This window comes from Macrobrachium rosenbergii, chromosome 42, assembly GCF_040412425.1.
Source record: "Macrobrachium rosenbergii isolate ZJJX-2024 chromosome 42, ASM4041242v1, whole genome shotgun sequence".
NCBI lineage: Eukaryota > Metazoa > Arthropoda > Malacostraca > Decapoda > Palaemonidae > Macrobrachium > Macrobrachium rosenbergii.
Genome location: NC_089782.1, coordinates 54436788 through 54461151, shown reverse-complemented (window position 1 = coordinate 54461151; position 24364 = coordinate 54436788). Strand labels below are relative to the sequence as shown.

Genomic DNA, 24364 nt, shown 5'->3' with positions numbered 1-24364 from the left:
ACAGGTTAACTGTGTCATTATTAAGTAAAATATTCCCTAAGAATCCTTTAATTGCAAGGTAAAAAGATACAAGGATAACCAATATTTCATTTACACATGGGAAAATCGAGTAATCAGTTAGTTAATCAACCTTTCAATCAGTTCTGATATTACAACTCTCATTGACAACACTAAAAAGCTGGCAGTACAACCTGGTACATATTCACAAATTCACTACTAAACAACTATGCGTATTTGTTCAAATTAAAATCCCAAAAATTAAAAAACCACAACCACCGGTCAGCCTCCTGACAATTGTTGAAAAAGTCACCTCTAGAAAAAACAAATACCTCAAACCTCATATAATCAAACTGAGGTTCAAACCAAGAACAAACACGTGAAAGAGTGAACCCATAAGCAATCTCCATGTAAAAAATAAAAATTTTTAAAAGTAAATTGTATTTTTCCTAACTATACAAACAAGGTCCTTTACATTGGGGGATTACTTTCAGGCATGAGCTGGAAACAGCCGTTAAACTCTTAGACAAAGGTGGTTAGGCAGTAACTACCCCAGGTAGGCGGGGATGCCCGCCACCGGATAAACATTCCAATTTGCCTTTGGCCCAGGTACAGACTGAGGAATTGGCATGAGGTGGGCATAAGTGCTAAAGGACCTCCGTTTTGTATAGCTAGGAAAAATACAATTTACTTTTTAAATTGTTATTTGTTCCGGCCTAATGCTCTAAACCCTCGGTCGCTACGTTAGGAGAACTCACTGATTGGAGGAGAATCTGTAAAGTCTCTCTGAACTGACTGGACTTCACCACCTTGTCTTTACCCTTCCTGGTCGTAGAGCGAGGGAAGGAAAAAACTGCCTCTGAAAAAGATCGGGTTATGGCTTGTGGGATCAGTTGTCAGACTTCTGGGTCCCTTTGCTGACCAGAGAAACGTCGATTCGCCTGCAAAGTAGGCTAAGAAGAATTAGCATCGGATGACAATAAGGCAAATACAAGCATTAGGTTGTCTCATAGTCATGGTCTCCCTCCTCCCCTTGCAAAGAGGAAGAGGTGGGGTTGCTTCTATTAACCTGAACAGAAATAGAGCGGGGCTCCCGTTCGTTATCTGCCTTGATCGCGGTCCAACTTGTAGCGGCATGTCCGCTGCTCCTGCCTGTGGGAAGAGAGCCAGGATGGGGAGAAAGAGAGAGCCAGTCCTCCTTGTTCATTCTCCCCATCCTGGCCATTACAACGCCGTGAGATGCAGCCTGTCCGTTAGGGAGCTGGATAAGCTACACAACTGTTGAGCAGCCACCACAGGACTGAGAAAAAGTGTCAGACGTAATGCAACATCCCGGAAGTGCAGAAGGAGGTGAAGGTAACTGTTGGGACCACACCCGCCTTCAGCACCTGTCGTACCGACATATTCTTCCGAATGCAAGGGATGGACCAAACGCGACTTTACAGTGAGCTCGGGTAGAAGGTACCAGTATCGTCGTTGTCAGCTGCAGTACCTCGCCTTGGTCGCTTCCACGAAGTCAGGAGGAAGATGTGTCATAGACACTTCTTCCTTGGGAGAACAATGCTAAGCGGCGTTGATGACATCCAGGTTAGAATGTCGAACCTTTCGGAAGTACAGCTCCCAATAGGACAGAGTAACGATGATCTGGATCATCAATACAAAGTCCAGGAGGAGGGAACAAGAAGGACTCGAGCAACAGTTGATGCCAATGGTTAGAGTCCACCTACGACCATCGAGCAGGTAGAAGTGCAAATCCCCATCCTGTTCTTCCATCTTCTCGCCAAGGCCAGGGTAAGATGAGAGATGGACCTGAGGGCATATCTCTGTCAACGACTCTCGTAGGGCAGGTGCAGAGCACGGACAGCAGGAACCCCTAGCGAGTACAAGCATGCCACCAGGAGAGCAGTTCCTGGGAGAGGCATGACTGAAGAAGCTTCTCGATCCGTAGCTAACAGACTACAGGGGAGACGAAGGCTACTTCAGATGAAGACTAGGTCATGAGACCTACGATTCTTCACAAATGAAAGGAAGCAGCCTCAGCGGAGAAGACAAGGAAGTCCAGACTTGTGACTCTCACCCGAGAAGAAGTTCAACAACGACACCACCAGCGAAGATGGATCCAATCCCTGGGACAGTGTTGCAGAGGACTTTAAAGGGATATCCAGCTATATCCGTTGCTTGGCTGGCAGAAAGCCTGTGCCTGGAAAGCTGGAATGTCTCCCAATCCTGAACACCTGAGGATGTACTGCCTCAGAACCGCTTCTTGTGTAGCTGCACAGGAGGATGGGTCAAAGCGGGTCTTTGCCGATGCGCTGGCAATCAGGTAGTGAAAGGCCCGAAGTCTTCAGTATTTGTCAGTAACTCGGGGTGAGCAATGTTTGTGAACCCTAACCGCTGAACGTACAGAGGAAGCTTTCCGATGTCGAGTTTTCACCAAAGACAGCATGCCTCAACAGAGCTGGTCTGGTATGAGAGTGAGAAAACACTGCGGCTTGTGCAGGAGGCAACAGGAGCGGTAGGATTTCTCCAGTCCAGCAGTTTCTGCATGAATCTTCGTGAAGAAAGTGAGCAGCATGTTCCCGTCGATCACTCAAACCCGAGGCCAGGCTTGCCTGCCAATACATCCCCACCAGGAATGCATCTGGTTAATTGGGCTGTCCGAGTGTGCAATAGAACAACACTCGGTACCTTCAAATGTCGAGATGAAACAGGGGAAAGCTTGCTTGCCTCCTGTTTGTCGACAAATGCCACTACTGTGGTTTTGTTGTTCCATGAGAAACCAGTGAGTGCCGCCACAAGCCCCATCCTGAATCTCGGGCTGGCCAAAAGGCTGCCCCTGAGCCCAGAGGCGGTGGCAGTGTCGTCTCGGTCACCTGGGAACTCAAGACAAGGTCTTACCAGTGTGCGCTGTTCTCAATCATGCCAGATCCGTAAATAGACACAAGATGTGAGGGGAATATGCAAGCATATTGAAGGTTCTACAATCAAGCATTAACCTAACTCTTTCCTCATACATCGAAGAGAAAGATCGAGAAAGAAGCAGACTTCCATTTTCCTGCATGGGAGCTTCTGCAAGACGACAGGAGTACCAGGGCAATTAGCTCTGCGGCTGGCATTTCCCGAATCGGGAGCACGGGAGAGGTGAGTGGGATGAGAAGTTCGATGGAAAAGAAATTGCCGAGACCTGAAATAGATACTTCTCCTGAAGGGAATCGATTCCCAGGTCACAAACAATGTCTGATTCAGAGACTCGATGGCATCATTTCGTCCAGGCATCAGCAGTTGCCAATCTTCTTCGAGACCTAAGGAAATGAATGCTTCTCCTGAAGGAATCCATTCCCAGGTCTCGGCAATGTAAGCTGCCAGTTCAGAACTGGAAATAAGCATCATTTCGTCCAGGCATCCAGCAGTTGCAATCTTCTTCTGAAGCCTAGGACTGTAGCTAAGGAGTTGAGGGGGCTGGCTTGAACTCAGGTCGAGTTGGGATGACTAAGACCCAGAGTTCTTGGCCATTGTCAAAGGACAAGTCCAGTGCCCTGGTGGGAACCTTGATTACCGGGGTATCTGGCAAATCTGAAAGAAAGGCAGAACCAAGTAAGGTTCGTTCCCAGAGGTCCGGGCAAAACCAACTCAGGGCAGAGAGCCAGAGATCGAACTGGGACAGAAGTTCCTTCTTCTTAACATAAATTGCCCAAAAAACTGCAGTCGGCTTAAGACCCTCCGAGGGCAGAAGAATTCATATTCTGTCGAGGCAGGGTGGAAGTTTGTGTCTCGACCTGGGTGCTCCATCGAAGAAAAAATTCATCAGGTCGAGGCTCTCAAACCAGGACAGCGGCGGTCCTGACACTCTGACCTGGAAACTGCAAAAAGGGTTACCAAAATGATGAAGGTTATTCATTGGGGGCAGGTCCTGTTTGATTCTGCGCGGCGAATCGTCGTGAAGTTCCCGAGAACCGCAGGGGCAATCGTAACCGAAGGAAGGCCTCGCTGTTTCCACGATGCGTAAACTCCACCTCTCCTTGGAGAGACCTTGACGAATCCATGAAACCCTCCTCAGCTACCTGGTTATAATACGAGAGAATGTCGGGACCGATACCCAAAAGCACGCCAGGCAGCGAACTCGAAGAAAATTTTAGCCAGACTCTCTCTGTCCGTCTCGCGCCTCTCGGAACAACCGAGGAAGAAAATGAGTGAGGGAAGAAAGAGTATCCCTACCTGTGTCTGCCGGAGTGTCCGGCAGGAGGCGGACGTGAGCAATAATCAACCGAAGGAGATTGCCACGGGGAAAAACTGCGTGCCGTGGCAAAGCACTTTCCTGGGAAGAGCAAAAAAGTTCACTCGGGCGCAGCGGGCGGTCGGAAGCCGAGTAGGGCGGGCCCGAGCCGGGCGATCGCGAACCACGATCCAGCTGGTCGGTATGTGGCGGAACGGGAGGCAGGCAGGAGCGAGCCGAGAGCCGAGCCAGGCCAGTCTGGCAAGCGAGTCAGAGTCGAGAGCGGGGCCGGTCTGGCAAAGCAGAATCAACCGAGCCAGTCTACTTAAGTGTGACGAGCGAGCCGAGCCAATTCGCGCCAGTTTACAATCATAACTAAGCGAGAGCAGGACTCGTCTGCTGTGAACAGTGCACTAGTTTCCGAACTCTAAACTCCTTGAGGCGGGGCGAGGCCCTCAGAAAGAAGGTTCAAAGGGATTTGTGTCTGCTATCTTGCATGCTCGAACCCTAAAGTTCGAGACACAAAAACGAAGCCATGCGACAGCGAAGCAGCTGGAGGGCGATATTGGTTTCACCTGGCGATCGCTGACCTTTACCGACAACTGGGTGTCCGGCGGCCCAGACACCTGGGTGTCTCGGCACTTTCTCGTCCTGTGCCTCTAAATGGAGCGCTCGTGATTCATAAATTCGAGCTACCACGAGACTCCGAAAATCAGGAGTAGCTGCTTTGTTTCTCTAATAGATCAAAAGAGACCAAAGCTGAAACCAGTCTTAGGCCACAGACTTCAAGATCCCACAGGAGAATGCGAATGTCGGTCAACGAGAAATTTGTCTCCAGAAGTCAGTCCCTTAGAAGTCCACTGGGACTCCCAAAGAGATCTCTTTCCTGCTTCTTCTGGTGTTGAACCGGGAGGATCGAGACGCAGGCTGGGGAACCCGATCGAGCACTTTGCAAACACCTGGGAGGCGCACCGGTGCTGGCAGGAAGGAAAGGAACCAAGACACCTGGGTGCTTTCAGCGGCGCCTTTCGCACTGCTCCCGAACTGGGCCCAGAAGAATTTCTCCCAGACCAGATCGGGATACTCGATTTCCATAGAATCTCGTGCGCTCGAAAGCGGCTCGCGACAGCGCCCAAAGCAACCCCCATCTTAGGCGAGACCTCTAAGACTTCGGGACGAGGATCGCAAACTGAGGTCTGCTGCATACGACTTCCGAAACAAAACCCAGACTATGCGAATCGGTTTCCCTAACCCAAAAGGTCAGGAGAGAGCCAACGAGAGACCACCTGCCTCTCGGAAGGAGGCAGTCCTGGGCTATCAAAGGCATCAAGGGAAGAAGCAGCATTCCTTTCATTCGGCGATGGAGGTCTGTCCGATTCGGGACACTTGGACCTCGGGGAGAGGAAGAAGACACAGCGAAGACGAAATCGAGAAAATAAGATGAGAAGAGCGGCGGCTACTTCCACAGGACGGCCATGCCTCCAATCCGACATCTTCTACAGGATGGTGGACACAAAACATCGTAACCTCCAGGGTAGTCGGCGGGAACACCAGGCGCAAACCAGGACACCTGCAGGAGAAGCATGATCAGGACAGCGATGCAGGAGCTATGGCAGCAGTCGGAAGGCGGGAGCTGTTGCAGCGGCCAGGAACATCACCTCAACAGGACCGCTTCCTGTCTTCACGCCGACATCTTCTACAGGATGGCGATCGTAACCTCTGGGGCAGCTGGCAGGAACACGGAGGCGGCGGGCTGTTTTATGGCGGCAGGAATGATCAGAGACAGCCGATGGGAGCTGCAGCAAGGTTCGGCGAGCAGGGTTGTGCAACGGCCAGGAACATCACTTCCACAAAGGCCACTTCCTTCCTTTCACGCCAACATCTTCTACAGGATGGCTGACATCGTAACCTCAGGGCAGCTGGCAGGAACACAGCAGGCGGGCGATCACTGGGAAAAGCGGTCACGATCAGGACGTGCGATACGCAGGAGCTCGTTAAGCGGTTTGGAAGGCCGAGCTACTGCAGCAGACAGAATGTCATTTGAAAGTCTGGCGACAGGAGGCGATCAGGCGGCTGCGTGGGGGCGTCAGGAGAGCAGCCCACAAACTGTGTCGAGTTGACAAGAGCATAACTGCAGGGAACAGCAGGAGCAGATGGACCACAGCGAATGCGCAGGAAGCATTGCAACAGCATGCATGAAAAGCTAGCAATGACGGCGATGCGATCTGCATACGGCGGAACAGAGTCAGACAATCCCGACATAAATATGTCATCTAATCAAATATTGTAGTCGATCCTGAAGCAATACTGAATGAATGTCGGGACTGCTTCATGCAGATATTCTTGATATATCCAGCCAACTACTGCTGTGTCTCACAGTACTCACTGTCAACCTGAAAAGAAAAACAAAGATGATTAGTAGAGGCACCTCCTCTGCAGAAGAACAGCCCTACGCGGCGTTAGGGAGGTACTCTAGGCCGAGATCGCTCAATCGCTCCCCATACCCGTCAACCCGCCTGACAGCGAGATCGAAGAAGAAGAAGGAAAGAAATTAGTGATGCCCTTGCTGCGGGCGGAAGCAGAGAGAGGAACTAACTCTTCGTCCCGATGGATGTAGGGAGTGAAGATATTCGTCCCCCAGAGCTATATCTCCGAGTACAGAGTATGCCTCCGGTATTCGTAAAGGGCACGGCTGGAAGGCATTTACTTGGTTAGGCTACTCCAGTTATGCCATGGCCATCAACCAAAACACGAGCAGAGACGACGGCTTCATAGAAGTTATCACAAATCATGGGTTTGTATTACAGAATATCAAACACATGCATATATAAACAAAAATGAAAGATTTCCGGGAATATGAGCTTAACGACAGTCAGGCAGAAGAGAACGAGAAAAACACGTCAGCAACGGCTGACGTGAAAACAAACTGGAATGTTTACATCCGGGCAGGCATTTCCCTCCTACCTGGAGGTAGTTACTGCTAACCACCTAGTTCAAGAGTTTAACAGCCGTTTCCAGCCTACGCCTGAAAGTAATCCCTAATGTAAAGGACCGAGGGTTTGTATATTGTGTCGGAACAAACAGTCTTGTCAAAATTGTGTTTGGACTGTGGTCTCGACTCTGAAAAAGAGGCAGCAACAGGTAACCAAACATTCAGTAACAGAACCATACCTTTTAGCGCCCTTATCGGTGATGAAGACGGAGGCAGTGATGGGTTCCCACGATTAACAAAAGGAAGTGAAAGAAAGCTGTTTAGGAAATTTATACGAAAATTGAAAGTTACAGCAGAGGAATCTGATTCGTTAAGCTTGTGACAATCTTAGCTAACGAACACTGACATTCCAGTTAAACAATTATCTTTAAGGAACAACACTTATAGCAACAACCTGTGAACGAAACGCATCCTGATATCACATCTTGCATCATAAGAGATAATGGTTTTTTTTCATGGAAAAAGAGGGAAAGTCCTTCACCTTACTGGACGAGAGCCTACTTGACCTTTATGAACCAGCCTCCACAAAAGAAATGCAAGATACATAAAACAAGAAAAAAAAAGACCAAAACAGAATTTAGGCAAAAAACTCTCATTAATTCAAATAAAAATTACAGAAAATGGCAGATATGTATAAGGCACTTGAAATACCAGGATAATCATTATATTTTGTACTTTAAAAAATCAGCAATGATTTTTACAGAAGGCGAAGACCATTTTAGGGACAAATGCGAGTCTCTCATCAGATTTTACAAGAATCTACGTAACTTTTAATATTGCCATTTAAGAGAATCATTCTGATTATACAGGAATCTGGGTAACTTTTAATAATTGCATTTAAGAGAATCACTCTGATTTTACAGAAATCTATGTAACCTTTAATCATAGCATTCAAGAGAATCATTCTGATCTTACAAAAATCTATGAAACCTTTAATTATTGCATTCAAGAGAATTGCTCTGATTTTACAGGAATTTACGTAACCTTTAATAATTGCATACAAGAGAATCACTCTGATTTTACAAGAATCTATGTAACCTTTAATTACTGCATTCAAGAGATCACTCTGATTTTACAGGAATCTACGTACTATTATTATTAAAGAATTTAACCAGACCACTGAGCTGACTATCAAAGCTCATAGGGTTATTAAGGAATTTGGATGAAATGACAGGCTGAGCTAAACTAGCACTAGGACTAAATACTGTAGGTCACTCGGTATGGTGATGAATGAATGAAAATGAAATTAAAAGTTGCACATATGCATACACTCTCATACTGGTACACACACAATAAATATATTTATACCCATGTTTCCATTGTAAGGGACTGCATGGCGGTCCTATGGGCACACGTGCGTGTGAGTCAGCCATCGGACAAAACAAGACAACAAAGCATCCCACACCCTCTCTCTCCCCCTCCCGTGCATCAGCGGTGATACCATTTCGAAGGCGCCAACTTCTACCATAACATTCCTGTCATTTCTCTCTAACCATTGTTGTCTCGATTCATCAACACAATCCACTACTTACTGCCATACCAAGCATTCCGATCATGTGCTCACATAATGTTCCCACTGAATCTTCTGTATCAAGCTGTATGTGTATGTTTTCCTGTTTGTGAAAGATGCCAGAAACGTCTTGAGACTAGGGTATGAGCGACACTGGCTGGGTGTTTACTGGTTTATTGGTAGTTCCCTTGCCTTGATAAATGCTTAGAATCTTCGATGTATTGCGTCTGACGGTAATGTAGCATCTACACACATACAGGTAAAACAGAGATAAAAGGTTCAGACATCTGTGTTTGTGGCAGACAAACAGATGGCGATATCAAAGACATGATTACCATACGATGGAGACATACATCGGTGGAAAGGCCAGGAAATTCTACATATGGCCAATTGCTTGAGATTCAGAACAGATTAATGGATACAATGCAGTAGCATAAGAAATCGTGAAATGGAAGACATTTGGCATCTTCACAAACGAAACACACATACAGTTTGATACAGAAGATTAGTTTGGAACATTGCAATTATGATTGAATGTGCATGGCAATGCAGAAACAGTGGTGATTATTGCATAAAACAAGACAACAATGGTTAAGGAGAAATGGCGAAATGTTGCTGGTTGAAATCGCATTCCATTAGAGAAAGAAAACGAGCGCTCTGTTTGTCTGTCCATTCCGGTGATGGCAGTTGAACACACGAACACACACGCTTACGAACACCGTGTTTGGGGGGCCAGCGTCGGGGCTCTTATAAGTACTCTCCCCAAGACGTGTGTAACGTCTGATTGTTTAAGAAGAGACAGAGTCGGGGCGACAGGCTCTTACAATGTTCCCCCTCTGAAGTGAGGCATCGATCACGAGTGTCTTGCCGACAATTGTAGTTGGCTCCAGAGAGCTTAGGCTAGGGGCGGGTAGGAGGCTGAAAGGGCAGCACACCGGCCCAGCAGGAGCTCGAGGAGGGCGGAGCGGGTTGAAGGTGACGTCGGATGATCTTCGGTGGCCGGCGCTCGGTGGATGGCGTGATCGCCCAGTAGCCAGCTCGAGAGGCGGCAGCAAACTGAAGGTGGCGTGGCTGGTCCTTCGTTGGTCAGCTTGTCCAGTACGGGTGCGGGGCGGCTTCAGGTTTCCTGGAGGCATCAGGGCTCCAGTGGTGATGGGTCATCTTGGAAGTCGGACTTCTACTGAGAACTCAGGAGCGGCGGGAAGCAGCGAGGCAGCGGAGAATGGTCTATCGTGGCGTGGTCGTCATCTTGGGTCAGCCAGGTCCTTGGTCATATCGAGTCACCAGTGTAAGGACTGAGGTATGAGTGACATACTGGCTAGTGTTTACTGGTTTATTGGTAGTTCCTTACGATAAATGTGCAGAATCTTCGATGTTATTGACGGCGTGCGGTAATGTAGCATCTATTACATACAGGTAAAACAGAGATAAAAGGTTCGAACATCTGTGTTTGTCGGCAGACAAACAGATGGCGATATCAAAGAAGACATGATTAACATACAGTGTTTGAAACATACATCGGTGGAAAAACAGAAATTCTACATATGGCCAGGTACGCGAGATTCAAGACAGATTAATGGATACAATGCATTACTTTTAATAAATGTGAAATGGAGAGACATTTGGCGTCTTCTGACAAAAACACAGTTTGATACAGAAGATTCGTTGGAACGTATGAGTACATGATTACAGAATGCTTGCATGGCAATGCAAGTAGTGGTGATTTATACATAAAACAAGACACCAACAATGGTTGGAAAACGAACCGGAAATATTGTATGGTTGAAATTGCGTTCCATTAGAAAGAAAACGGTGACTCTGTTTTGTCCTGTCCATTCGATAATGATTGACGAACACACGTGTTTGGAAGAGACAACGTCAGGAGCTCTTACAATCTCATGCATTTCACATATATTGTCTTTCTGCATTGTATTCATCAATCTGTCTCAATTTCATGCAAATGTCACTTATGTGGAATTTCCTGGCCTTTTTTCCATTGACATATGTTTTATCATTGTATGATATAATGTCTCTCTGATATATCTGTTGTCTGTCATTAACACAAATAATCAAAACTCAGCTGTTTTGTCCTTCTTTAATGTGCCAAGCTACATGCGGCTTTCGCCTCAATAATAACAACCATGACGATTCTGTACATGTATTCAGTAAAGAAAGTAATGAAACAGATTAACACCAATGATGTCACTCAACACCTTCCTTATACCTGTACACACACTAAAACAAATTAAGTAAATTAAACCAAAATTATTAAGAAAATGTTAAATTTAGTTGTTTCAAAGTCATTAGGTTTTGTACTTTTATTGTTTTACTTTTATATTTTATCAATTAAATCACAGCTCCTCATGAGCGTTCAAAATAGGTGTTACTGAAATATTGAAGATTCTGATAAAATTTCTTGTACTGTTCTTTAATTTGATAATCACTTTGGATTATATTTGGTTCACATAATACATGTTTCACAGTTACCATTAACTTTGCAATCTGGGCATTTGGAGAGGAGGCCACATGGACTGTTCATTAGTGTCCATGTGTCAAAGCGGAGTATGGCCTGTGAAGAAACCAGCAGTCAATTACTTGTGTGCGTCTCTCTCTCTGATATGATGAACTCCATTTTTTAACACAATTTTATGTTTCAGTTTATTATTTTCAGGCTCTTCATTCCAAATATTTTGCCATTTACTTACAATGATTGTTTTTATATACAGTATCTTATACAGTCATAATAGGGATGTTCCCGTTTGCTCTTGTCATGTGGACTGCTTCTTTGCAGCTTATCAGCCTCTTCATTCTTTTAATCCCTACATGGGCAGGGATCCAGCATATTTCAATATTTTTTCCATCATTATACAATTTATGGAGTGAAAACTTAATTTGTTGTACAAAATTACTTTTTGATAATAGTTCTGAATGGCTTCTACAGCGCTTCTGGAGTCGCTATAAATCACAAAATTATTAAATAAGGTTTCTTAGTAACACTATGAAAGCTGATGCTATTGTAGCTCAGCTGAAAATAATGTGAGGCATTATCTGATAGAGAGAACTGATACACTTTTGTCTTGGGGATACTGCAGCATCCACTCCGTGTGTGACTTAGATCTGATTAGCGATATTTTGTGTAATGTGGACCTTCAGATTATATGTTCTACTGTGTGTTGTCTATGGTGTTCTGGGATATATGAATAACTTTTGATAAAATTTTAGTTTTAATATTAAACGTGTATTTGTATATTTCTATTTAGCATCCAAGCAATCTTCTAGCTCTAACTTTTCTGAGAAAGGAGGTGGATGATTGTTTATAAATACACTTCTTAATCCAAATAATTTTTTGGTTGGAGAATCATTTGTCTGGGCATGACACTCTTCCTTGCTACTAACTCTCTATGGAGAGAGAGAGTGATTCACCACAGTCAACTTGCAAAGAAGACGTTGGTGATGATCAAAAGTTCACAGAACACCTTCTAGAGGCCTTCATTATGAACTGGGTCTAATGTTTTTTCAGCATTTGTGTCTGATGTAAGCCATATATTTAACTTACATAAATAATGATAGACAATTATTGTTGCTTTATAATTGCAGTAAGGGTATGTCTATCAGCTCCTTAAGTAGTGTTCGACAGTTTTTTAATTAGGTTTAATACTCTTTTACATATTGATTTCATGTATGTTTGTGTGGGCTTTCAGTTCAGGTAATTATCGAATATAATCCTAAAAATTTTGCTGTTTGGCCAATTGGTATGGAATGATTTCTGATTTTTAAATCTATTTCTTCACCTTTTTTCCACTTTTATTTTTATAAAACATTACTGAAAATTTAAACCTACAGATGGGAGCCCATTCATCTATTTTATTATAGCTTTATTAATGATTTGCTCTGCATGTTTTGTGAGATGCTAGATAATATCATCGTAGAAATCATCCATCTCTGAGGGTGCACCAATTCCAGTTGGTAGATTATTACTGATGTCATTTATTGCTAAAGTAAACGGTGTGCCACTAAGGACGCTTCCTTGTGGAACACCATTTCAAATGAAATGTACTTGACAATGTATCGTCATTCCCTTGAAAAGTGCGATTTGTCGAACAGTTCTGGATAAGCCTGGGTAAATGTCCACGCGGATGCTGTTGTTATGTAACGTTTTAATATTGTTTTCGTTCAAATCCTCTTCGTATGATCTTCCAGGATTAGAGAGAATCCAGTGTAAGATCTGTTACATTGTGACCCAAACTGGGTAAGTCAAAATTTTATTTTCTCGAATGTGCCATGTTAGTTAAGCATTTACCATTTTCTCTAGTAATTTGCACAAACAACTTGTTAAAGAAATTGGTCTGTAATTATTTTACATTACTGGGATCTTTTCAGGTTTGGGGACAGGAATAATTATAGCTTTATATACCATTTCATCTGGAAATAAATTTCCAATCTGTTAACTTTATTCTCATCTAACAAGTATGTCTTTGCCAAAGGTGCTAAATGACAGATCATTTCAAAACAAATACTGTCCACCTCAGAGGCAAATTGTGCTGTTCAACAGAGCAAATTCAGCTCTTCCATATTAAATTTTCTATTATAATATATATTTTCTATTGTTTCAAAATTCATTTATTGTGAATTCTATTATTTTCCTTATTACATACTCATGCAATTTTTATCACTACTTACTTTGCTGAATTTTCACCTATTGCATTACTTATTTCTTTAAGATCAAGTATTTTTTTCCCATCTTTTATTATGGCATGTCTAGATAGTTAACATAGAGTACCATTTATTTTCTAATTTTCCCCATATTCTTTATATCAGACATTATAGAATCTGGTATATTTTTCTCCATGAAATAATTCTTCCTTGAATTACTTCTCTTTTAAATTTTGCACATGTTGGTTATATAGAGGTTTTAATGTATCCAATTAATAATAATAATAAATGAGTTTTATAAGGTTCCTTCTAATATCAGTAATGTTTTAATCATTTACTGAATTTTCCTATTCAAAGTTATCTAATGTCTTCCATTTGGTGTTTATTTTATTAATTCTGTTAGTTTTCAGACCACCCATGGGACTTGTGCTGTTGGATGAGATTTGGATTTTAATTGCTATCAGCATTTGTGATGAAATCAAAAAGAAATTTATTACTTTCAATATGGCCTTTTAATTATTCAATTGGTGGGGATATTCTAGTGTGGAATTCATATTGCTCCCAATCTGCTTTATAAATGTTACATTGCGGGACATGCTTGGTGGGATTATTTTGTAATAATGAAATTAATATTGGGAAATGATCACTTGTGTGTAAGTCATCAACAGTATTCAATCCCAATCTGTCTACTATGTTTGTTGTACATAGAGGATTAAGTCGATTGAGAAAAATGTTCCAGGTGTTTTTAGAAAAAATATGTACTGAATTTCGTTATCATTTCTCCCAGCACATATCCTTATGAATCTATAAGATTCTTCTATTTTACATCCTGCTCTACTTAGTCTGTACAATTACAGTCCACATCGGGTTGTGGACATGTAAATTACCTACTACTAATGTAGGTTCCTTGGCATTATTAAGCAATTCTTGGAGTTTGTCAAAGTCATAATTTTTATTAGGTCGATTGTATAAATTATGAATTACATAATTATCGTTTTTTATTCGTATTCTAATACTCGATGTTTGCAGATCAGCAAAGTTTACAGGTATTATGTCATATGTACTATTATGTACATATATAACAGTACCTAAATTTCTACTTCCTCTTGTGATGTTGATGCGCTAAGGTATATTTGTAAGAGACCGTGCGCACCGACCTCGGTCTCTTCCAGCACCGCGTGTGTGTGTTGATGCGTTCGTCATCCATTGGAGGGACAAGACAGAATAGGAGCATCCATTTGCATTTTTCTCACTACTTAAGAACCTGCTTCTACCATACAATATTTCCATCCCGGTTTCTCCTAACCATTATTTGTCTTGATATATGTACAATCACCACTACTTGCATTGCCATGCAAGCATTCTAATCATGTACTCATAATGTTCCACTGAATCTTCTGTATCAAACTGTATGTATGTTTCTGTTTGTGAAGATGCCAAACGTCTTGCCATTTCACATATATTATGCTACTGCATTGTAATTATTAATCTGTCTTGAATCTCATGCAACTGTGCATATGTAGAATTTACAGCGCTTTCCACTGATATACGTTTTATCACTGTACGTTTATTGTCTCTCTCACAATTGTCATCTGTTGTCTGCCGACAAACACAGATGCCAAAACATTACCTCTGTTTTGTTCTGTCTGTGTATTAAACTTCACTTTTTCTGCCACTTTGGAGCCAATAACATCTTTGAGATTCTATTACATTCATTATTAGGAACCACCAATAAACCAGTCAACACCAGCCAGTATGTCCACTCAATCTGTCCTTACACTGGTGGTGAATGTCTGAAAGGACCAGCCAGCCCTAAGATGATGACCACATTAACAGACCCTTCACTGCCTCGCTGCTTCCCGCCATTCCCAAGCTCTTAGTAGATGTCCAACCCTCCGAGATGACCCACCCCACCACTGGAGCCTCCTCCAGGAAACCTGAAGCCACCCCCAAACTCGTACCAGACAGAAAGCTGACCAACGAAGGACCACCCCAACGTCATCCTTCCAGCCTGCTGCGGTACCTCGAGCTGGCTACCAAAGGATCAGCCGCCATCATCCTTCAGCCCTCCAGGCCGGCTACCGAAGGATCAGCGGCCATCATCCTCAGCCCGTTACCACTCCAGCTGGCTGCGAAGGATAGTCTGGCGTCACCTTCAACCGCGCTACCCCTTCCTCCTGGGACTGCCGGCCAGCACAGCGTAAACTCTACCGCCCTGGCCCAAGCCCCTTCAGCTGTTCACAATTGTCATGCAGACGATTTCCGCATCAGTGCCGCAGTGGGAAAGGGAGTATTATGAGACCTATCACATGACCTCGGTCTCTTTCCAGCACACGTGTGTGTTCGTGTGATTCAATCATCATTGGAGGACAAGACAGAACAGAGCATCCCATTTCTCACTCATAGAATGCAAACTTCTATATACAATATTTCCGCCTGTTCCTCCTAACCATTGTTGTGTGATTTGTGTACAATCACCATACTTACATTGCCATGCAAGCATTCTAATCATGTACTCCTGCATGAAAGTAATTCCACCCGATCTTCTATCCAAACTTTATGTACTGACACATTTTGTAAGTATAAGCGTCTAACCACTTCACATATATTATGCTACTGCATTATTCATCATCATGGAATCTCATGCAATTTAGCCCATTTGTAAATTCCTGGTCTTTCACTGGTATATGTTTTATCACTTTGACGTTTATTGTCTATAATTCCTTCATCTGTTTGTGCCATAAGGCAAACACAGATGCCGAAACATTACCTCTTTTTGTTCTGTCACCGTGTGGGTGCTTCTTTTCCACCCACACGAATTATTTTTTTATCTTCGAAGATTCTGTGCATTCATTCAGTAAAGGAACGCAATAAACCAGTCAACACCCAGCCAGTATGTCACTCAATCGTCCTTACATATTTACCCTAGCATGCTGATATTGTTTTGTTGATATGTTGTAAATATAGCATCATTGGTTCGTATTCTTTTACTTTTCGTTATTCTTCCTGGGTGTAATCTGGTATGTAGACCATTTACGTTCCATTGTATAATGCACTATTGAAAATATTCTGTTTATAGCAGTCAGGTTTTACTCTCTTTGTATTATCAATTTAGTTTTTTCTAATAATTTACTCCACGACATTCATTTGTTTTCTTTATAATATACTAAGTGCTCAGCTGTGCATCCTTTCATAGTTACTCCAGTCCAGGGTTTCTTTTTCTATATTTCATAAATTTTCTTATAATGTTTGTTAAATATCTTTTGTTAAACTTTATTATTATTGCACAATTCTAAAAACTGCAGTCACTGTTGTCTTTAACTTCAAGTGTTTGGATATCTGTATCCATAGGCTTTACTATTAGTTTAGAATAAAGTATATTCTTAGTTTGTTTTGTTCTTTCTTTGTACCTTGTCTTTGGTTTAACCGATGTGCTCTAATTACAGTTAGTTTTTCATTTTGGGTGAGTGATTCTCATGAGGCCTTTTTTTTATCTTTAATTTCCACTCCATCACGACTTTCCTCTGTTTCTTCTGTAGTAGTATCATCATTATCTTGTGCTATTTGCAGTAACATTTCAAAAGAGTTGGATAAAATGTTACCCATATCCTCTGTGCCTGTTTCTTGATTCTTTACCATTTTAGTTTTTTTTTCTGTAAAGCATTATTTTCTTCTTGGTTTGTTGGCACAGTTTGTTGCATATCTGTATATGTACGGTTCATTATTAGCTCTTGTTGTCAAGGCATATTTAAGTTTCTTAGCAAGGTCTTGAATTCCTCTCACTTTTAATTCTGATTTAGCCTCTCTATTAGATATTTCTCTTCTTTCTTGTAAGTTTCAATTTCCGTGTTGTACCATGCTACATATATGCATTCTTTGGATCTTGCATGATGATTCTGCCCCAGTTTATACATTTCGGTTCCTTTGTAATTCCGTTGTGGCATGTTCTCCAGATCCACATTACGCACATACAGGTTCGTTTCCCGACAATATTTTGTGCATTGCCCATATTTTCTACAGTTTGACACTGTAGTGGCTGTGTAGGACGTAGGGCCTTATTTCTCTGTTTTGACCTAAACTTTTGCTTTGGGGTAGATCTTGACCCTCAAATTTTATTTTCATGATTTTTAACATTTTCTTATTTTTGTTTACTTGGTATATTACTGTATATGTACCTCACAATCTTGGACTCTAGGATATCTTTTTTTTTTGACTGTCCAAAGAATATTCTTATCGATTGGTTCATCCTCACTGTTCTCCAGAGCATTGTTACCCTGAATGCTGTTCATAGTGTCATGTTTTTAATTTTTACTTTTGTATTATCTATTGTTGTTATAGACATATAGTTCTCAGACTGACTCTTTGTTGTGGCTTCTATAAGCCAGGTATTTTCTCTTATCTGTCTAAACGACATTTCTGTCGTTGAATGTCCGTTAATAAATGGTTTTCCAACTTTGGTTCAAATTTTCCGTTCTGTTCTAAGGTTAGAAAACAGCAACAACTTCACTCCCAAGAGGGGAGTCAGAAGTGAGTCAAGGTTGAGTCAAGACGATATTTACTTCTTTGCAGGTTTGTTTTTGTGTACTGGAGCGTGAGTTCAATGTAATTACATTAGTATTTTTTTCTGTTTTCAGAAAGGGTTATCAAAAGAGGTTCCAGTGGTTGTCAACTGTGCCGAGTCACTACCATCAATCTTGCCCAGGGGTGCTCAAATCTTTAACACTACTTAGCATAAAGATCGAGGTAGAGTATATAAGAAAAAAATAAATGAATAAACCTGAAAACCTTAAAAAGATATCATCAGCCTTTCATGGAGTTTATTCTTCCGACAATGCCACAAGTGAGAACTGACTCCCAAATGTCCGCGCCCTACCCTACCCCACTGGCTTGATGGCACACATGGTTAGAAATTAGCCCAATTAATAAGCCAAACCTGTTTGCTGGGACTGAGAGTATTTCAAGAATGCAATCAGCCTTATTTGTAGTATATGCTGGGCAGTGGGTGGGCAGTCCTGCCCTGAGCCAGGCCCTGGAGATCCGTGGTCTAGCCTAAAGAATAGTTCCACTGAGCTATCAATCTGGCGCTCTCAGGTCTGAACATTATCCGGGCAGCTGATGGTGCCACTATTTAGCTTCGGATATAAACCCATTCCCAGCTACAATATCTTTTCCTGTTTATCAGGTCCAATAAATTTTAGTAAAAGCGGAAAATTCTACAAAAATTAATTCAAACAAATATATAATGGCATAAGGGACTCTTGGACTCAAACCCGAGAACAGATTCCTGGGGTTCAAGAGCCCCCTCACCAGGTCAAGGAGGTCCCATATCGACGGGGAGGAATCTACGTAACCTTTAATTATTGCACTGAAGAAAATCACTGATTTTACAGTAATCTATGTAACCTTTAATAATTGCACTCAGAGAATCACTGATTTTTACAGGGGTCTATATAAGCTTTAATTATAGCATTCAAGCGAATCACTCCTGATTTTACAGAAACCTATATATAACCTTTAATGCTGAAGCATTCAAAAGAATCATTCTGATTTTACAAAAATCTATGCAACCTTTAATTATTGCATTCAAGAGAATCATTCTGAATTTACAGGAATTTACGTAACCTTTAATAACTGCATTCAAGAGAATCACTCTGATTTTACAAGAATCTATGCAACCTTTAGTTACTGCATTCGAGATCACTGATTTTACAGGTATCTACGTAACCTTCAATTATTGCATTGAAAATCACTGATTTTGCAGGAATCTACGTAGCAACTGGTGTGCATTCAAGTGAATCCGCTCTGATTTAAAAGGTATCTAAGTAACCTTACAATTATTACACTAGAGAATCACTCTGATTTACAGGAGTCTATGTAACCTTTGCTGTGCATTTAAAGAGAATCACTCTAAATTTGCAGTCTATGTAACCTCTAATTATTGCATTCAGAGAGAATCACTCTGATTTTACAGAAATCTATGTAACTTTTGATTATTGCAATGAAGATAATCACTCTGATTTTACAGGAATCTACGTAACCTTTAATTATTGTATTCAAGAGAATCACTCTGATTTTACAGGAATATACATAATCTTTACAATTACTGCATTCAGGAGAATCCTCTGCTTTTACAGGGATCTACTTAACCTTTAATTATTGCATTGAAGAGAATCACTCTGACTTTACAGGAATCTATGTAACCTTTAATTATTGCATTCAAGATAATTACTCTGATTTTGAAATCTATAACAGCCTTTAATTATTGCACTGGAGGAAAGAGGAATCACAGATTTAGGCATCTACATAACCTTTAATTAATATATTCAAGTGCTCTGATTTTACACAGAGATCTACTTAACCTTTAATTGGCCATTGAGAGAAATCACTCTGATTTGCAGGAATCTATGTAGCCTTTAATTATTGCATTCAGAATCACTCTGATTTTACAGGAATCTACTTAGCACTGTTACTGCACTGCAGAGAATCCCCCTTTGATTTTACAGTAATCTATGTAACCTCTAATTACTGCATTCAAGATAATCATTCTGATTTTACAGGAATTTACAAAACCTTTAATTAATGCTTTCAAGAGACTCACTCTGATTTTACAGGAATCTATGTAACCATTAATTATTGCATTTAAGGGAATCACTCTGATTTTACTGGAATCTACATAGCCTTTAATTATTACATTAACTGAATCACTCTGACTTTACAGGAATCTATGTAACCTTAAATTACTGCTTTCAAGAGACTCACTCTGATTTTACAGGAATCTATGTAACCATTAATTATTGCATTCAAGATAATCTCTGATTTTACATGAATCTACATAAACTTTGTACTGAATTCAGAGAGTATCACTCATATTTACAAGATCCAGTAACACTAGTTATTGTATTCAGAGAATCACACTGACTTACAGTAATCTACACACCCAGCCTTTAATTGTGCACTGAAGATACTCTGATTTTACATGAATCTCATAACCTTTAGTGTACATTCAAAGAAAAACCACTCTGAATTTACAGGAATCTACATAACCTTTAATTGTTGCACTGAAGAGAATCACTCTGATTTTACAGGGATCTATGTAACCCTTAATTACTGCAATAAAGAGAATCACTCTGGTTTTGCACGAATCTATGTAAACTTTAATTATTGCATTTAAGATAATCACTTTGATCTTACAAGCATTTAAATAACCTTTCATTATTGCATTGAAAGAATCATTCTGATTTTCTGAATCTACATAACATTTAATTGTGCATTTAAGATATCCTCCTGATTTTCCCAGGAATCTATGTAACCTTTAATTGGCCATTCATGATAATAATCATACAGTTTTACCAAGAATCTACCTATAATTGTGCATTCAAGAAAGTGCTTTCTGATTTTACATGAATCTGCGCAACCTTAATTATTGTATTGACTAGAATTACTCTGATTTTACAGGAATCATGTAACCCTTAATTATTGCACTGAAGAGAATCTCTATGATTTTACAAGAATCTAAGTAACCTTTAATTATTACACTGAAGAGAATCACTCTGACATTACAGGAATCTATGTAACCTTTAATTATTGCTATGATTCTACAGGAATCTATATATCCTTTATTTATTCCATTCAAGAGAATCACTCTAATTTGATATGGAGGATCAAGTTGGCTGCCAAACAAAACAAAAAAAATAATTATTACTTATTCTAATTCATTTTACACAGGTAAATTTTCTGTCTAAACTCCTGTTTTGGGAATCTAGGAATCCAATAAATTTATTTAAATCACAGTACATTATAATGATTACATATTTATGAAAACTAAGATGGATGACCAATATGGCTATCAGACTACAAAAATTTATCATTATTCATTCAGCTCATATTACAGGAAATGTGTGCTGTCTAAACCTGTGTTTTGGGGATATGGCAATCCAATTAGCCAATCACATTATCTGATGAAGTGAAGTGATTATACGCCTTATAAATAAAAATGATGGAGGAGAAAAAAAGCTGCCAAATTATGAAAATCCCCATTACTCATTTCAATTTACTTTACTCACGTAAATTTGGTGTCTAAATCCTTTTTGGGAATCTGGAAATCCAACCAACTTATCTGAATAACAGTACATTGAAGTGATTAGATTTTTCAACATCTAAGATGGGGTACCAATAAGGCCGCCAAACTTAGTGTAATGATCACTTTGGAAAATATTTATATAAATCCCTATATTATTAATTTCTGAAAAACAGGTTTACAAATAATGCTGTTGCTTTCTTCTTCATATGAAAGCTTGATTGTGTAGATTCTCAGTTCTCAACTTGACATGGTCCACAAGCAGATGTTCATGGCAGTTCTTAGCCTTAGCAACTGCAACGCATTTGATAAGCAGTTTTACAATTACAGAGGACCATCTGAAGGATGCTTTCTGGTGCAGCAGTTTTCTTGTTTATAACTGGCACAAATTGATTGTCCTCCGTTTTCCATCCGCAATCCACTACATTCATGTCACTTTCGTTTCCAGTCCACACCATGATCTGATATTACACTCTAAAGCTATGATATTTTTTCGAAGACTTAGTGGGTGGGAGGAGTTCTGGGGTAACAAATGACTTGGCAAGAGACAATTTTTTTCATAAAAGCATTGTAACACAAAGATGAAAGTGAACTGCTCTTGCCAGTTATGAGCAAGAAACTTGCTGCACCAGAAGCCTCCTTCAGAAGGTCCTCTGTAATTGCAAAACTGCCTATCAAATGTGTTGCAATTGCAAAGGCTAAGAACTACCGTGGACATCTGCTTGTGGACCTTGTCAAGTTCAGAACTGTGAGAACCCACACAATTAAGCTTTACAGGAAGAAGAAAGCAACAGTGAATATTTGTAAACCTGGTTTTTCAGAAATTGATAATACTGGATTTATGATAACATTTTACCAGTAATCATTACACTAAGTTTGGTGGCATTATTGGTACCCCATCTTGGAAATGTTGAAAAATCTAGTACTTCAATGTACTATTATTCAGACTAATTGGTGGATTAGATTCCAAAAAAGTTTAGACACCAAATTTGCATTGAATAAAGTAAATTGGGAAAATAATTAATGGAGATTTTTATAATTTGTATGTACACTCCTCCATCCTGATTTGTATTTATATATATAATCCTTCCAGTTTTACTGTAAGTCAGATGACTAACTGGATTGCCATATCCCCAAAACACAGGTTTAGACAGCAAGTTCATTTCTGTAACAGTATCGGGAAATGAATAATAGTGATTTTGTGAACAGCCATATTGGTGTCATCTGATTTTATAAATGAGTAATCACCGTAATATGCATGATTTGCATCATTAATGGATTCTAGATTCCCAAAACAGGTGTTTCGGCAGTTAATTTACCTATGTAAAATGAGTTAAAATAAGATTTTTTGTTTGGCAGCCATATTGATCCTCTATATTAAATTCGTATATATGTATTAGACTATATTTAATATTCTGAATTTAGATGTACATGGTCTTTGAACTCCCAAGTCACCCAAGAAACAGGTGTTTGAGCACAAAATTTACTTGTATAAATAAATTCTAGAATGAATAATGGAAATTTTCATAATATGGCAGCCACACTGGTCCTGCATCTTTAGATTTTGTGAATATATAATGCTTGGCCATAACAGATCTGCTAATTGGCTCTAGTCCCCATAGTGAGGTGTTAGGTACAGCATTTATTTATCTGGGTTGAATGCGAGAAACAGCAGCCATTTTTAAGGATTTAAAGGGCTAGTATAGACGCCATCTTGATCAGACCTTTTGGATGGTCAGATTGTAGTAGGCACATAACAATGTTAACATACACAAATGCTATAATAACCAGTTGAGAAACCTTTTGCAGCCATTTTCAGGAGATAAGGTGTTTTTCATAAACGTCTGGCTGTTATTGCATTCAAGATAATCCTCTGATTTAGCAAGTATTTATACTATGTAACGTTTAATTACTGCGTGAAGATTCACTTTCACTGCAGGAATCTATATGACACTAGTGTGCATTGAAGAAACACTCTGATTTCACAAGAATCTAAGTAACCTTGAATTATTGCATTGAAGAGAGCCACTCTGATTTTACAAGAATCTAAGTACCCTTTAATTATTGCATTGAAGATAATCACTCTGATTTCACAGGCATCTACGAAACCTTTACTTATTGCATTTAAGAGAATCACTCTGATTCTGTAGGAATCTATGTAACCTTTAATTATTGCATTCAAGAAAATCACTCTGATTTTACAGAAATCTGTCTGTACCCCAATTATTGCACTAGAGAATCACTCTGATTTGTAGGAATCTGTGTAACCTTTAAAGTGTGCACTGAAGAGAATCACTCTGGTTCCAGGAAATCCTATGCCAACTAATTATTACATTTAAGAGAATCCCTCTCTGATTTTACAGGAGTTTACACATAACCTTTAATCATTGCATTTAAGAGAATCACTCTGGTTACTGGAATCTACGCCTCAGTGTGCATAGAAACCACTCTACAGTTTTACAGGAATCTACGTAACCTTTAATTACTGCATTCAAGAGGATGCACTCTGATTTTGAGAATCACAAACGCTAGTGTGCACTGAGAACCACTCTGATCTTACAGGAAATCTTATACTTGACAACTATATTATTGCATTCAAGAGAATCACTCTGGTTTATACAGGAATCTATGTAACCTTTAATTACTGCATTCCAGATAATCACTTTGATTACAGGAATCTACATACAGTAACCTTTAATTACTGCATTTAAGAGAATCACTTTGATTTTATAGGAATCTATCGTAACCTTTAATTATTGCATTTAAGAGAATCACTTTGATTTTACAGGAATCTATGCAACCTTTAATTATTCACTTTAAGATAATCACTCTGATTTTACAGGAATCTATGTAACCTTTAATTAGTGCATTCAAAAGAATCACTCTGATTTTACAATAATCTGTAACCTTTAATTACTGGGT

At 40.3% G+C, this 24364-nt stretch overlaps 1 protein-coding gene across 1 annotated transcript in view; it reads right to left on the bottom strand.

Annotated features, from left to right (window-relative positions):
- LOC136828434 (uncharacterized) overlaps positions 1-24364 on the bottom strand; it is a 284088-nt gene that overhangs the window by 69016 nt on the left and 190708 nt on the right. The gene's annotated exons all lie outside the window — the stretch shown is intronic.